Here is a 15,350-nt window from a genome sequence, read left to right as displayed (position 1 = left end):
AACAAAACCCACGAACAAAAAAACTCCATGAAAAATCCCCAACCCAGCACTTTAAAAAGAGGGTTTTTTTTAATGGCAAACTGCCCAGCGTTTTAGTCCAAGTTTGAAGACCCAAGGGAGGTCCCTACACAGCTAGCTAGGCAGGAGGTCTCTCACCAAGAATACTTACTTGGCATCAGGTTTAGAAAGGGCTGGGGTCAGTGAGGTGCAAATGATAGCAAGTGAGACCTTGGGCAATGTGCCTCGGTTCTCCAGTCCAAGCTGGGGTTGTGTGGTGGTGCAAATGCATGTAGTTTGCACGTGTCTCACTGCACAGTATCTAGGTGCCAATTTTGCTGAAACTGTGGACTTTCACCTTGCAATTAATGTCCTTTTGGGCAGGCGGCAGTGAAGCTGTAGCATTATAATGCATGTGACATTAATTGCCACAAGACACTAGTGTCAGGTACTTTTCTGCACAAATTATGAAGCTAAACAGAATTATAGAAAAATATATGCTGACAAACCTGTCTTTAAACTTTTTTTTATTTTTGTACTTTGTGGTGTTTGTATGTCTGAAGCACTATGGTTTGTAGTGTGTGAATGAGAAGACATTTCACTAGCTGTGATATCTGATGGCTCAGAACTAGAGAAATCTTAGTCTGACATTGGTCCCTAGGTTGAAACTGGCTTTAAGGTTATGCAGATATATTTTGACACTGGATGAGAAGATGGTGGCACTTATCAGGTGGCTAATTAAAGCACAGAAAAAGAGTGAGAGTCTCAGAGTGGTGTGGAAGGACCTAGTTATTGCATTTCAGTGCACATGGCTGTTTTTTCTCCTCTTAAGGTCTCCTCCTACTTCCAAATTAGCACGTAGTAGTATTAAACTTGTGTTTAGATACAAAAGGGAAGTTGCTTGTTGGAGAGAACCTGGTGAAAATACAATTTTCCCTTTCTATGTGAAAAATGGAGGTAGCAAAAGTGGGAGAAAGCAGGGGTGCCATGCTGTCAGGATGGTGCATGGGGGAATTGCTTCTGGAACCTGACACACTCAGAGGGTAGGTTAGTTCAGTGTTTTCCAGGGTAGGGGACAGGAAAGGTTTGAATGATTTAGAGCTAGTCCTAAACCCTGACATCTGTGGTTGAGGAATCTGATGCCTGCAGTCTTGTCAATGGACTCTGGAGTTAGTGAAGGGGCATATTTTTTCCCATGAATCTGCAGAAACGTGGGATGTGGAACAGAAATTCTGTCCTCTCCTTTCTGTCAGGCTGCTCAGCTGCCTGGATATATGTTTTTTCCCCCTTCAGCTGACATTTTTTTGTTTAAATTAGGTCTGTAAAAGTCCAGGCAATATGTGCAGGCTCTCTGCATTGGAAACCTCTCTATTGCTTCAGAACTACTGCAGACCTACTTTGCAATGAGAGTTACTTTGTAGTCTGGTTTTCTTTGTTAGTTCAACACTGATCTGGAAGAGAGAAAGTGAGGGGAGATTCTATAATTCACGACATACTTGACATCCATTGATCTTTAGATTATTTTGTATCCTTAACTGACGATGTCACCCTTGGAGACTGGTTGGCATCTGTGGTACTTTGGGTGTTGCCTGGCTTTTGAGTATGAGAGCTGCAGGAGGGCAGACCTGTCCATTTCAAACTATAGCTTGTCATAGGTGAGTTCTCTGCTGCACCTGGATAGCTATAGTAACCAACACTGTTTTGTAGTTTTTGTTGGCCAAATGTTTTTGAAAGATTATATCTGGAATTATTTTGCTGTTGAAGCTAAAATGACACACTTTCTTACCTTATATGTTTCAGCATTCCCTCTATTTTAGGTCAAATGGTTCATCTCTGCATTTCTGCTTCTACATTTCCATTGCTTCAGTTTAGACTTTTGGAGGCATTACAGTCTCTGTGGAATTGGCAAATGCTTTTTCTAGCAACATACTCCTTCTTGTCTGCCTCCCTCCCCTTCCCCTCCTTACCTTCCTCAGTCCTGGGTGGTTTCTTTCTTCTTATCTTTACTACACTACAGCTTTTCAGGGAGTGAGCTGGAGGGTTTCACTCACTCTGCTGCTAAAATGTGACTTGTTTTCTTTAGCCATGCATTAGCTCAGAGGAAAGTCCTCATGACTTTTCATGCTGTTTTAAGGTACACCCAGGTGTCTGCAACAACCCTTGCACGCAAAGCATGTTGGGAGATGTCCTGGACCATCATGTTTCCTGAGTATTTCAGATACTACGTCAGCAGTTATTGCTACTCATTTTTAGCAGCAGGTCCCAGCACACAGAGGGTGACATGGTTGCTTTTTTTCTTGCTCTGACCTTTTCCCACCAAGGTGTGCCCTCAGCCACCAGGAACAGCCCTCCACCTCAGTGTGTACCAACACAAGGACAGTAGTTGTTTCTGTGTACAGTGATTAGAAACTGGGATCAACCTAATTCCGCCTCCATATGTCTGTTTGGTGCAGCTGGTGTGTATGGAGAGGCTGTTTCAAGTGTTGTAGTTAACTATAGCTTAACAGATTACCCCTTGCCACCTAAGCTGAAAAATCTGGTTGGAAATGTGTTTTTAGCCAGTGGTGAAGAAAATATAATTCCATTAGGAATTATGAACGTCAAAGTGTTTAATATTTTAAAGTGTCATCTATGATGCCACTTTGTTAATAGATTTATGTTAAAAGATGATGTATGCATTTAAATTTAAAAAGAAGCATTTGAAAATGAAGTCATTTGTCATTACTACTGACACAGAACTCTCTGTTTGGGATTTTTAAATTCTGAAGTTAAAGAGGACTATTATGATCATGTAATACACCTCTGCATGTGAATAGTCCATAAAGGCCTTCATTAACCCTGCACTGAATTGACAGCTTCTGATAGAGTTTTACCTTTTTTTTGCTTGCTTGAAAGACTTGAACCTTTCAAAATCATCTCCTCTCCAATTAAAAGAAAATAGGAAAGCAAGGAGCATTTCCTCCAAAGAAAAAACGTAATTATAGCAAAAAACCTGACAGGCTTCCAGGACTGGAAGCTGTAACTTCAAGAAAGAGGCAGGGTTATTTTAACAGTGAAGATTATTAGTCACTGGAAAAATTTGCTGAGGGTTATGGTGGCTTCCTTGTCATCAAGACCAGGTTCCTATCTGGAGGTTGTGCCAGTGCCTGTGCATGTCCCACAGGTATGGTGGTGTGTCAGAAGCCCGTGGAAAAGCTTCAGCGGGGAACTAGCCCTCACAGGTCTTCTTGAAGCTCTGAGTGGCACATCCTGGAAGGTAATGTTGAGTGGGCATAGCCATACTATTAATTCCTGCTAAACTGCATACTGATTGTTATCACTTGATAGCTACAGATTTTACAGATTTTAACGAATTAAAGAGATTTGGTTGTGTTTTTATTTTTTTTTTTTAATCTGCTGAAGTTTCTGGACATCTGTTTAGCTTCAAGTATAGGCTCATTGGAAAAAAACCCAGGCAAAACTTTGCATTGTGTCACTAAGGGATGACCTAAAAATAATAAATTCAGGGCATTCTCTCAGGATATAGCAATCATCTCCTGTTGCCTGGCAATATCTTCACCACTGAATACAGAGCTGGGAGTTTATTTTATGATGCTGTGCAGAAAAATGTGTTTACAGTTTTCCACTGTGATTCCCCCAAGAGGAAGAACCCATGGCTCATACAGAGAGAGCAAGCGTTAATAACACCTTCAATTCATCTTGGCAAATTTATGACCAAGTTTCTGTTCCTCTTTCTATATTTCCATAAATACTTACTGAAAGATACCCTTGTGTTTTCTCAAATGCATTCCACTTATTTTTAATGAAAATTAGCCTGAACTTATTCTAAATAGCATAATTTAAATTTTAGTTTATTCTTAAGTACTCTTTTAAATCATCCTGTCTTCACAAGGTATGCAAAGTTCTTTTCCCATTTCTTCAAGGAGGACTACAAGTCTTTCTAAGGTATCTGTAGATGACATTTTATTACCCATACAGTATGCATGATTTCGTTTAAAGGGAACCTTGTACACCCACGATGATCTGTTCTTGATAGAAGAATATGAAAACCCCAGTTCCGTCATAGATTTCAGGCAAGTAAGCTGCTGCATACTCCCCTGAACAACAGTATTTACCATCACTCATAGGACTGGGACATTTTTGTGATTGTATTAGTCTCCCAGCAATAAGAAGGACAAGTGAAATGTCTTTGTTCTCCTGGAACATACTGATATAAGGAGGGCAAAAACCTTCATGTTTTCTTGGGCTGGGATAATTTTTTTCTTGTGACCTGGAATACACCCAGTATATGCCTTCAATCTGCATTTTTTGGAGACTACATTAACACTTGAAATAGACCTGTATGAACTGACCCAATGAAGAAGATAATGAAATAAATCACGCAGAACCATTCTGATAACAGCCACAGTGGACCTATTACACATTTAGAAAACAAATGCATGCTAAAATCAACAGTTTCAAGTAGTTTGGGTTTCTTCTCACCATTGGTATTTTAACATTTGGTCAATCCCTCTGATAACAGTAAATCCCCAAATCTCCTTTTATGGTAAATTCTGTTAGAGCGGGTCCTGCTGTTGATGGGAGAGCTAATCAAAATTAGGCTTAGCTGGTGATGAGCTCAACTGAGCGATTGAGATTTTGTTCTTGTTTTTCTTTTGTTTACATGGTAACTGTCTCTTTCCTTTTCCCTTACAAATAAATGTCATGTAACATGGATGAGATGTGCAGCCTTTTATTTGCCAGAAGGAGTTGCTAATAATTGAATCACTCGAACGCTAAAATTTGGAGGCAAGACTTTTCAACGGAAAAATATTAATATGCTACAGGATGAACTTTGTGGCATGTCAAGACCACCCCATCACATGTACCTCCTAAAAACAATGAATTATTTTGTTCTTACAGGAAAGAAGACGAAGGTGTCCAAATAATGAGAATTCATTGCTCAAGTCACAGATTTTTTTTTTCACTATCTCAATGGTTTTAAACATAACCTCAGCAGCAGTTTCTTTTCATAGTACAGTAAAATACTTCAGACATCAAACTGATCCTAAGTTAGTCCATCTAATACTTTTGGAAGAGAACAGATTTTTAACTGATCCTTGAACACGCAAAACCAAAATACGTTTCATTTGTTTTCATACAGCTAATTGCACAATGTGATTTAGCTTGCATGCAGAGAGCTGAAAAGAATAAACAAGTTAATAAGGTGCTATGGGACTTGCCTTTATGGTGCGCATGTAAAGACTTGTTAAGGACAGAGGCTTAAACTAAACTGATAGATAAAAGCTTCTAGAGGGTGTTTGCAACATCCAGCTCAAGCGTCCAGTGCACAGGGAGCCATTTCCCTCCTCACCAATTGCACACAGTTGCAGGAGATTGTAATGCAAACCACTGTTTCTTTTTTTCATCCTTTGTCTCATCTACCTGTGCCAGAACCCATCCTTCGTTTTCACAGTTGCTTTCTGTATAAATTGTGGCGCTTAAAGAGTGTAACAGTCGTGGTTGAAAAATGGGTTTTGTAAGATCAAGTTTCAACAGACTGGTATAGTTCCATCATTGTGAATTTGGATATTAACACTGTTGAATCAATAGAATTCCCCTTGCAATGGTTGTATTTTTGCACGTGTGTATATACATGTATGTATGCATGCATGCATGTACCTGTAGGTTTCTGTTTATGTGCATATGTTTGTGTGTGAGTATAAGCATATATGTATATAAAATCATAGGGTCATTTTGGTTGGAAGAGACCTTCAGGATCGAGTCCAACCAAAATACATATATATAATGGCAGAGACATGATAAGGAAAAACCCTGAGCAAAACATTAATCTGCATTTACTATTCAGACTGGTAGAATGTAAAAGGGGAAAGACAGAAGAGGACCTGAAAGCAAATTAGATTAAAAAGACCTTTGTACTTGGATAATCATCAGTGCTGTTTGTAGGAATGCAGAAAATATTTTCTAAGTGGATATTGACTTATGTGCATAACCCTTGCCCTTTTGGGAAAGCAGCCCTCCAAAATTTATTTTTAGACAACTCTAGGTTGAAATTCATCCCATTTAATTAGGCACTGGGTAGTTGCGTAATGTGGGCACATGACAGTTAAAAATTCAGATGTTTGCTTTAAAAAAATAAGCTAGACCTTCCATTTTTGTATTTGGCACAGCAAAAGGAAAGGTAATACCACTATTGCTGGAATTTGCCTTTACCTCCTTTTAATCATATCTCTCTTGTAGAGTGTTTCAGCAGCATCTTAAAGGCAAAAATGTTCTGACTGTTCCTCCTTTCTCTGCCCCAAGGACCAGAGAATTACAGAGACCCTATTTTTCCAGGTCTACCTCACCCTTGTGCCATATGAAACCCCAGGCAGTTTGCTGAGGATTTGGCTGCTTTCTGTCATTCACTGCAGCTCTTCAGAGTGCAAAACTGCCTCAGCCATGCCATTTTTGACATGGAAATATTGCTTTGGTTGTGGACCACGTTATAATTTTTTCTTACTGGACCCTTGTTATCATACAGATATACTTGTTACCATGTGGATACTTTTCTGCGTCCTTCCACAGCATGAGGTTGCTAGTAAGGAAACATACTTGCCACATCCTAGTGGAAGCATCAAATTCTAGCACTGATGTCAGTGTATTCAGTAGTTTTAAGAATATGATAGAAAATTAATGATAGAAATTAATTACAATGATGAAAAGTGATGGAATATGTGTGCTGATATTTATAGTTGGCATTTGAATGATAAACGAATGTTAATCGTGACAACAATCATGTTCTCATCATCCTTCAGTGATAGCATTGTCATTATTATAGCCATGAAGTGAAGGCCCTGTCATTTTCAGCAGCAGATAACAAAGAAAATGCTCCTTGCTCCAGAACACTTGCAGTCCAAATATCATAAAGGACAGGGTTATGTGCCTCCTTAACCAAAGCCAGATGTTTGATTCCAAGGAGGGAATTAAAATCTATTTTCACTAGGGAATTTTTCTCATGCAGAAGGTCAGCATGGGAGAAAAGCACGCAGGAAGTTTCCCTACTGGCGTTTGTGCTAATTAAGGGTACAGAACAGATTCAGTAAATAACCCACTGTTTTCACAAGGCAATAAACATTTTGAAAAGCATCTTTAAATATCAAGCTGCCTCAATATCTGGCAAAATGTGATTTTTTTTTTTTTTAGTTAAATAGAGTGAGATAATTTCAGCTGGGGTTTTTGTGGTCTGAAAACTGGAAGGAGAGAAAAATCAAGAAAATTATTTTTCTTCTATTTTACAGTGCATGACCACATATCTCTCTTCACCCGAGAATGCCAAAACCTGGTGTGAAGTCTCTTTGTGCTCCAAACATCGAACTTCCATGCCAGACATCTCTCCTTTTCATGATGAGGTTTGCAGAAGTGGTGATCGATTTTTTTCTTTTATGGATCACCAAGCCAGTAATGCAATATAACCTTTATTCCAAACCAAGCATTTAGATTTCTACCCCCCTGTTCAGCACTATGGTATTGTAGAGAAACTGCCAATGTTTGTGGCAGCAGTGAATGCTGTTAGGAGGTAGGAATTTCTTTTTCCCTGATTACCTGGCAAAGCAGATTGTGCTATCTCACTGAGGCAGGGACTGCGTGTAGGAGAGGGTGCAGAAAGAATAGCAGTTTTCCTGGCATCAAAAGTGGAAATATGAGTGCTGAGAAACTCTGCTGAGATGGAGCACTGTTCTTCCCCAATATAATGTAGAACTCACTCTGAGAATGGAGGCTTCCTTCTGGCTGCACAGTACTGGAAAGTGCCCCCCTTGCGAGAGTCCCATGGGCTAATATTAGAATTCCACTCTTCCATTACTTAATTCACAGGTACTGATGGAATAGATCATGCAAGCGTGCTGGAAAACACTGTGCAAGCTGGAGCTTTGCTCTCCTTTGAGCAAAATCTTGAACTCAACAGATGCTTCAGATGGCAGAAGTCACTTGGTGGGTGAAACCATGGTGAATGTGTATGTGTGGAAATGCAGAGTCAGAGCAGGATGGTAATAGCCTCCTGCTGAGTAATTCAGAGGGCGTTTTAGCCCTGTAATGCCTTCTGGGCAAGTCTGGATGTTTGTTCAGGCTTGGCTTGGTTCTGACAGACACCTGGTGCAGGGGTTCTTGCAAGTTGTTTGTACTCTTTATTTGGGGGAAGGTTATGAGTGAGGGTGTGGAAAACCTATAGATGTCTTGATTTTCGTCACACTAGCGTTTTAGTATCAATCTCAAAACAGAAGTAATTTCAAAACAACAGTAACACTTGACAGCAGGCCAGGATTTTCTTAGGAAAAAAAAAAAAAAAAAAAGAAGAAAAAAGAAAAGCATTTCCTCACTGTGTGAAGTGAGATCTCTGAAACAACCGGTGAATTTTCTGCTTGTTCAGACTCCCTCAGAGGCACAGATTTGGGTTCATAACTTGTCTGGTCAGTACATTTTGGCAGACAGATTGAAAAATTTTATTCTTTTTCTTGCAGCCCAAGCTTCCTTTTACCCCAAACTTCCACTCCATATTGTTTTTGATCATTTGGTGTTTTAGTCATTTGGTGGTTTTCCACCCACTTAAAAAGCTCCCTGCCTCCTTTGTACTTAGTAATACAGTGCTTGTCTGGGATGATCACAATTACAGGTATTAACAGGATGAAAAGAAGCAGCAATACACCTCCCCAAAACAACTTACTGCATTCCTTCTTCTAAACAAATCTGTTCAAGTGTTTGTACCTTCTAAGCAGGTCAAAATGTGCTGGTTTTTTTTGCAAACCTCTCCTGAAGTACTCACACAGCAAAAGTGGGGTGCCATCACTCACCCTGTCTGTATAGTAGCTTCTCCTAGTCCAGTTTTTCTGCTTTGAAAAGTTCCTCTCCCTTCGTGAGCTTCTCTGCTTTTAACTGAGTTGTCTCAGGAGCACATGGAAACAATTTTCCTTTAGGTCCCTTGAAGTGAGAAGCTTCCTATAAACATTCAAATCTAATGCATCAATGAAACATCTTACACAAATTGTGAAACATTTTCTAGAGTTTGGGCCATAAATTACCTCCTTCAAACATTTAGAAAAATCTCCCATCAGAAATGTGTATTTGGGTCTGTCTGTGTATCTCTGTATCTGCTGAAAGTAGGGGTGAAATCTTATTTTGACCAACAGTGAAAAGCAGATTGTGTATGTTGGTTGGTTTATTTTGCACTTCAAATCTGCTTAAGTGAGGCAGGTTTTGCACGTGTGTGCAAGAGGTGGATTCACTGGGGGAATTCCCAGTTGCATGCACAGTCCTCTGTCCTTCCTATCCATATCCTGGCTGCATGTTGGATGGGTTTAGGTGGGCTAAGGAATGGGAAGTCATCCTTCTTCCAAGAGGAGCAGCACATGCCTTCAGTCAAAAATGGGTTAGAGCCAGTGGCGCTGGCACAAACTCGTGAAGCCTGGCCCCATCTGTGGGCCTGTCACTGGTGTCTGCAAGATGTTGTAGTTCTTGAGTCCCGTGGCACCAGGTCAACAAGGAGGTGTGAGGTGGGTGTTGGTGCTCTGTTCCGGGTCTTTTGTGGCAGGGAGCCACTGGTCCAGCCAGTGAGGAGGGGCTCTGGTCCCATCACCAGGTGCTGATACAGGTCAGACACGATGCTCTTTGCTGAATGGGATCTTCAGGTGGACTTGGCCCATGTACCCCATGCTGGGGATGCTGAGCAGGAGACCCTCTGACTTTTCATCCAAGTAGGCCTTCATAGCAAAGGGTAATACCCGCTGCCCAGACTGCTTTCTTTCAAGAATGCCTGGTTTCAGAGTTAAAAACAAGAAGCATGCTTACAAAATGTCTTAGATGGGATTTACTTCCCTGCAGCACTGCTAAATCATGTATGAGGTGTGATCATCAGTCTCATCTGGTACCAAACTCGGTGTTGGGATGGGGACCAGGCCATCAAAGTGCTGGAGCAAACAAGAGCTTCTCTGTGCTGAGATTGCACAACCGGTGCTCAGTCAGAGGAGCAAGGCCAGGCAGAGGTTCAGCGTGACCTCCGCCTGACTCATATTTTTTCCTTCTGTTACCAATAAGAACTTTTTCCTCATGAGTCACTTTAAAACAGTTCATGCATGTTCAGGGAAAAAACAAAACGCGAGGATTTTCCTGAGGAACAGCTTCTTGGTGAGACAGAACAAATCACTGCATACAGTCAGGCACTGTTCTGCCTGTGTAATTGAGCTAAGTAGCTCTTAGGGCTGTAAGTGAATAGTTTTTTACTGTCATTTGTGTATGTCCCTTCAACTTCAATGCGTTTTTTTTCTGAAACATATCAGCAAAATAAGCAAGTATTACTATTCTACTCTTTGGATATGCATCTCAAGCTCATGGAAAAAAGGACCCCCTTCAAAAAATTGTCCATCCTCGTAGAGGCCCAGCATACGCTGGCAAAACAGTGCTTTTTCTGTGTATTTATAGTATTGTAGCTGTGGCTTTCATGAGGTCTGAAATACTAGGCTTTCTTCCCCTACCATGACTTCATTGCAGTGGCAGATTTGACCTGTGTGACTTGCTTGTGTCTGCACAAGGAGTCCCTGGCAGGAACAGGGAAGTCCCTAGAATCATGGACTAGCATTTTAACTCTGACAGCTGAATAGTTAAAGTTTCTGAGAAGTTCAGTTCTCTGTAGGGAGTAGACATTAAGGTGTTCGTTATATGTATTTATTTTTCAGAAGCTGGAATAAGTTTGTATCCTGATGGCAGAAGTTAGTTATTTTGTTTTGTCTTCAGCTGCAAAAAGATTACTTCTGGCCAAGTCAGTGTTATGGTTTAACCTGAGCTAGCAATATAACCATGATAGCTGCTCGCTCACTTCCCCTGCCCCCCCAAGTAGGGGAGAGAATCGAAAGGGAAGGGAGAAACTGGGATTGAGATAAACACAGTTTAATAAAATAACAAAATACTAATACACTACTAGTAAACATATATATAAAAAATAGAATGTAAAATAAAAGATAATCAATGCAGTTCCTCACAAACTCTGTCCACACTGAGCAGCCAGTCCCAGGAAGCAAAACCTGGTCCCAAAGCCGATGCCGAAGAGAGAAAGAGGCAGAAAGGCCCAGAGGCCTCTGCAAAATGGTAGGATGGCAAAAAAAAAAAAAAAAAAAAGCCAAAATAATGAAAGTCCCAAACAGAACTCCCCTGAACTGTCCTGGCTCCAATAAATAGAGAGAGGAGAGAACGTGAGAGAGAGTGGAAGGTCCCGACTCTCCTTAAAAATGAAGCATGACACTAATGGGATGGAATACTCTCATTGATCAGTCTGGATGTCAGTCAAGCTCCATGCCCCCCTTCCCACCTCCCTCACACCTGTGGACAGAGCTCAGAGTGTCCTTGGCTCTCAGACCAGAGCAATTACAAACATTAACTCTGTGCTGGGGTGTTCTTGTTCTTAAACTAAGTCCAAATAATGATTATGCTAGCCATGGAAAAGAAAGGTTTCTAACTACATGAAGAAAATAAACTCATTTTCAGTCAAACCAGCACAGTTAGTCTGTTCCTCTCTTCTAAAACCTTTTGGCCTTGCTGACCAATTTAAGCCAGTTTTGACAGATCATCTTCAGGCTCAAAGACAATTAAGTTTCTACAGGCTTTGCAAAGATCAGGAGTGGAAAAGAGGAAAAAACTGTAGCAATGCCTCACTAAGGTATTGAGCTTGAGCTCAGGCCTTACTAAACATCTGAAATGGCACAGCAGGGGCAGTTTTTAAGACTCCCCTGATGGCGAGACAAAATTCCCTGGGAGTCACAGCCATCAGGAAATGCTGTTGTGGAACAGAAGTCAGGTGGAAATCAGGTCTCATCTGAACTTCTTGTCACCTTCTTTGGCAGCTTGCAGCATGGTTTTGCCTTTGTGTTCCTGACTCAGACCAGTTTATTTCCACTGTGAGATCCGTAGGACTGGTGGCACCTCCATCCGTTTGCAGTCTTCTCAGGCCACAGTCTGGGATTTCTCAGACTGACAAGCTGTAATCGGATTGAAATGGTGAGTCTGGAAGAAAGATCTGGGATAAATTTACTGACAGCTGATTCTGAGAAGTCAGGGTAAACGATTTAAAGGTTCTCGAGCTTTGGGTCCTGTACATCTACGGGAAGGCGTGCTGCCTTCTGGAGCACAGAGCAGATTCTCTTAGACTCCCATGGAGCCCAAGGGCACAGTCTTGTTTCCTGCATGCAGACCAGTCTGTCTTGAAACATCATGACCATTTTGGGCATCTGAAATAGTCAGTACTTCACAGACAAAATATCGCAAAGCAATTAGAAATGTTCCAGCAACTGACCTTTCTGTGTCAAACTCCTAGCCTAAAGAAAATTGGGATCCTTTAAGTGACTAATTAAATCAAAAGTGAATCTGTCTAAAGAAAAAAATGCCTAAAAATTATGATGAGAAAGCCTGTTGTCAGCTACAATATCCCAATTACTGATAATACAGTCTAGGAGAGTCAAATCTGATCTCTAAAAATCTGTTTCTGGATGCTGTAAAATTATTCATTAATCAGCTTTGACATGGCTTTTATTGGCACAGCTCTTTTTGTAAGCTGCATACTTTAGATCAATTCAGACATTACAAATGTAACTGCAGAAAATATAAACAACAGAGCCAGGAGAACTGATCAGCTCCAGATGAGTGGGGCAGGAGGACTGTGAGGAGCTCCTTCCAGACTGCACTCCAGCTCGCTACCAGCACCACACAGCCAGCACTTTTATTCCACAAAATGTCTCCTTCTCCGTTCCTCTCCATTGACCTTCCTCACCACCAAAGCAAAAGCCAATTTTGCACTGGGGTCCTAAGACAGCAGCACCTGGTTGAAAAGAACAAGGGAAAAAAGACCCAAAGTTTTTCTATTAAATACACCAATGGTTATTAGAAATACAATTTTGTGTAATTAGCCGGTCACTTGCAGGTGGTCAGTTTTCCAAAACAATCGATGAATCTATTTAGTTTCCTTGCAGAATCTGTATTGACTTGTGCTGAGTAAGCACAACTCATTACAGCAACGGCTGGAGTATGAAGAAAGAGCACATGCTACTGCCTGGGATGCATCATCTTAAACTTACTGCAGTTAACACAGTGCAAGGATATGTCTGAAAGATGTGGAAATGGTTGTACAGGATGTAGGCATACTTAATTGTCTGGGTGGCCTCTTCCAGCCTCTGCATTGCTAAAAAGCTAAGTTGCTCTGTGCCTAAATGCTTGTAACAGTGAAAAAATAATGCAAATATGAACCAGAACCACAAAGAATTTAGAAATTACAAGGTAAATCCTGAAATACATGACTTTTGTATCTGTTTCTTATTTCAATTAAACGCCAACTGATTTACTTACAGTTTTGATTGAAAGGGGGAGTCCTGCGCATTCTGTATTTAGGAACCATTTCATTCTCTACTACAATAAAGTTGCAACTCACTGTTGGTTACCTCACCCTGAACATAAGCCTGCTCCAGCTGCCAGCCGTAAGACTGAGCTGTAAATATGCAAAATTTTATCCATGTTTTTTAACAGTCCTAAAGATGAGCTTGTATACTTAAGTCTTTTAGAACAGGGTTGTTAGTCCTTTACTCCAATTTGGAGGATTGTACTTCAGTCATTGAAGTCCTCAGTGGTGAAGATGATGACATTTGTTTTATAGCTAACTTTGGAAAGCAGCAGCTGTTTAAGGCATACGGCAACCCTATCCAGCAATATAGGGTTGTAAACAAGAGACCCCAAATGCAATCCAATTCAGCTGCCAGTCTGGAATTACCTACATCTGACTTTGGCCAGGACATACAATTCTTCAGAGGTACCAAGTCATTTTTAAGGGCTAAAGATCATTTTTGTGAGTGCTAGCCGGAAAACTTAAATCAAGATATTTTTTCCAGAAAATTTAGATTGTTAAAAATAATAGACCATGCAAATTGAACTTCACTGACTCAAGTCCCCTTTTTTCTTTTTTTTTTTTAATTTTCCTCCCTTTTATAGTTTTTTTTTTCTTTTGTCTTCCACTCCCCCCCCCCCTTTTTTTTTTTCCTTCTTTTTTATTTTAAAAAAATTATTAGTGGGGTTTTTAAGTCTGAGTAGGCCTGAGTAGGCCACCTAGAGTGTGCAGGAGAAGGGGTGCTGATGTACGCATTCTCCTTAGACATAGCAGAAATGTTTCCAAAACAATTTTGTTGTTGAAATCCTCTCCTCTACCCATTTCCCCATTTTTTGCAAAAACATTTTTCAGTTGAAGTGTGGGCAAGCGTTAATTTTTTTTTTTTTTTTTTCCCCGATGAGTTTGCTGTTTTATTTTCCAAGCCAGAAGAACAGCTCACAAGTGCCTCAACACTACATGGAGCTACATGGCTTTGTGCTTTGCCAGAGGGTCTGAACCATCCAGCAGCTCCCCTGTTGGCCCCACATATTCTCCAGGGCACCAGCTCTCTTACCTTGTGAGCGCTAACATGATGTTTGCCCGACTGTGTTTTACAGAAGCAATATTCTGAACGTACACAGATGAGAGGGTTTGTGGTTCCACCTCCCTTACATCTGGCTCTTTCATCCACATGAAACTGTCTACAATAGTGCTGCATGTATTTAAGTGCTGCTCTGAACACATTGCCTCAGCTCCAAGAACTGTACCTGGGATTTTTGATAATTCAGTGTCAGCTTCTCATAAAATAACATATTGTGTTTACTCCTTTTCTTTGCATGAGCCAAGTCATATTTCACTGAAGTTATTGTCTTGCATTGTAAGGCTGCAGGCACATCTATCTTGGGAACATGCCTTCATGATTTACACAATGAAAAGAAAGGGATTTTGTTTTCTCAAATCTCCTGATTTATGCCCTGCCTAATAAGGTTTCTGTTTGCCTGGCATTGCTCTGGTTTGTTTGATGCTGAAATTGCGGTGAAATGAGCATGAAAGCATCTAGTGAAACAGCTTAAATTTGGGAAAAACCATTGACATAGACATTTGCTTTTGCTCTTAGTTTTTTTTGTGGGTTGTTTTGTTTTTTTTTTTTTTTCCCGAAGTACAGAATTAAAGATTTAAAAAATAATTTTGTCCTGATGTGTGGACAAAAATGAAATTAAAGATGCATATACCTAACATTTGAGGTATGTAAATCTGGCTCCTGGCTGTCAGATATTCAAGGTGCAAGAGGGAATGAGCACTCAGAAGGGTAAATGTGGACTAAATAATCAATTTTGAAACATCTTTTTCTCAAAATGAGGTGTGTGTGGGGGTGGGGTGCAAGCTGAGCAGGCAGAAGAGGCAGGTTCCCTGGGGAGAGCGTGAAGGAGAGAGAACTGGCAAAATTCCCACTGGAGCCTCTTTGTTTCTGTTGTCAGTA

General features: G+C 40.6%; 1 protein-coding gene across 1 annotated transcript in view; it reads left to right on the top strand.

Moving 5' to 3' along the window:
- Positions 1–7,961: 7,961 nt before the first annotated feature.
- The window catches only part of UMODL1 (uromodulin like 1), a 61,679-nt gene continuing 54,290 nt past the window's right edge, over positions 7,962–15,350 (top strand). Inside the window, exon 1 of the mRNA XM_082043400.1 lies at positions 7,962–7,968. The gene's annotated coding sequence lies outside the window, so the exon portion shown is untranslated. The remainder of the gene's footprint in view (positions 7,969–15,350) is intronic.

Source organism: Streptopelia decaocto (genome assembly GCF_964273445.1).
Source record: "Streptopelia decaocto genome assembly, chromosome: 1".
Lineage (NCBI taxonomy): Eukaryota > Metazoa > Chordata > Aves > Columbiformes > Columbidae > Streptopelia > Streptopelia decaocto.
Note: the sequence above shows the minus strand (reverse complement) of the source record. Positions and strands in the feature narration are given on the sequence as shown.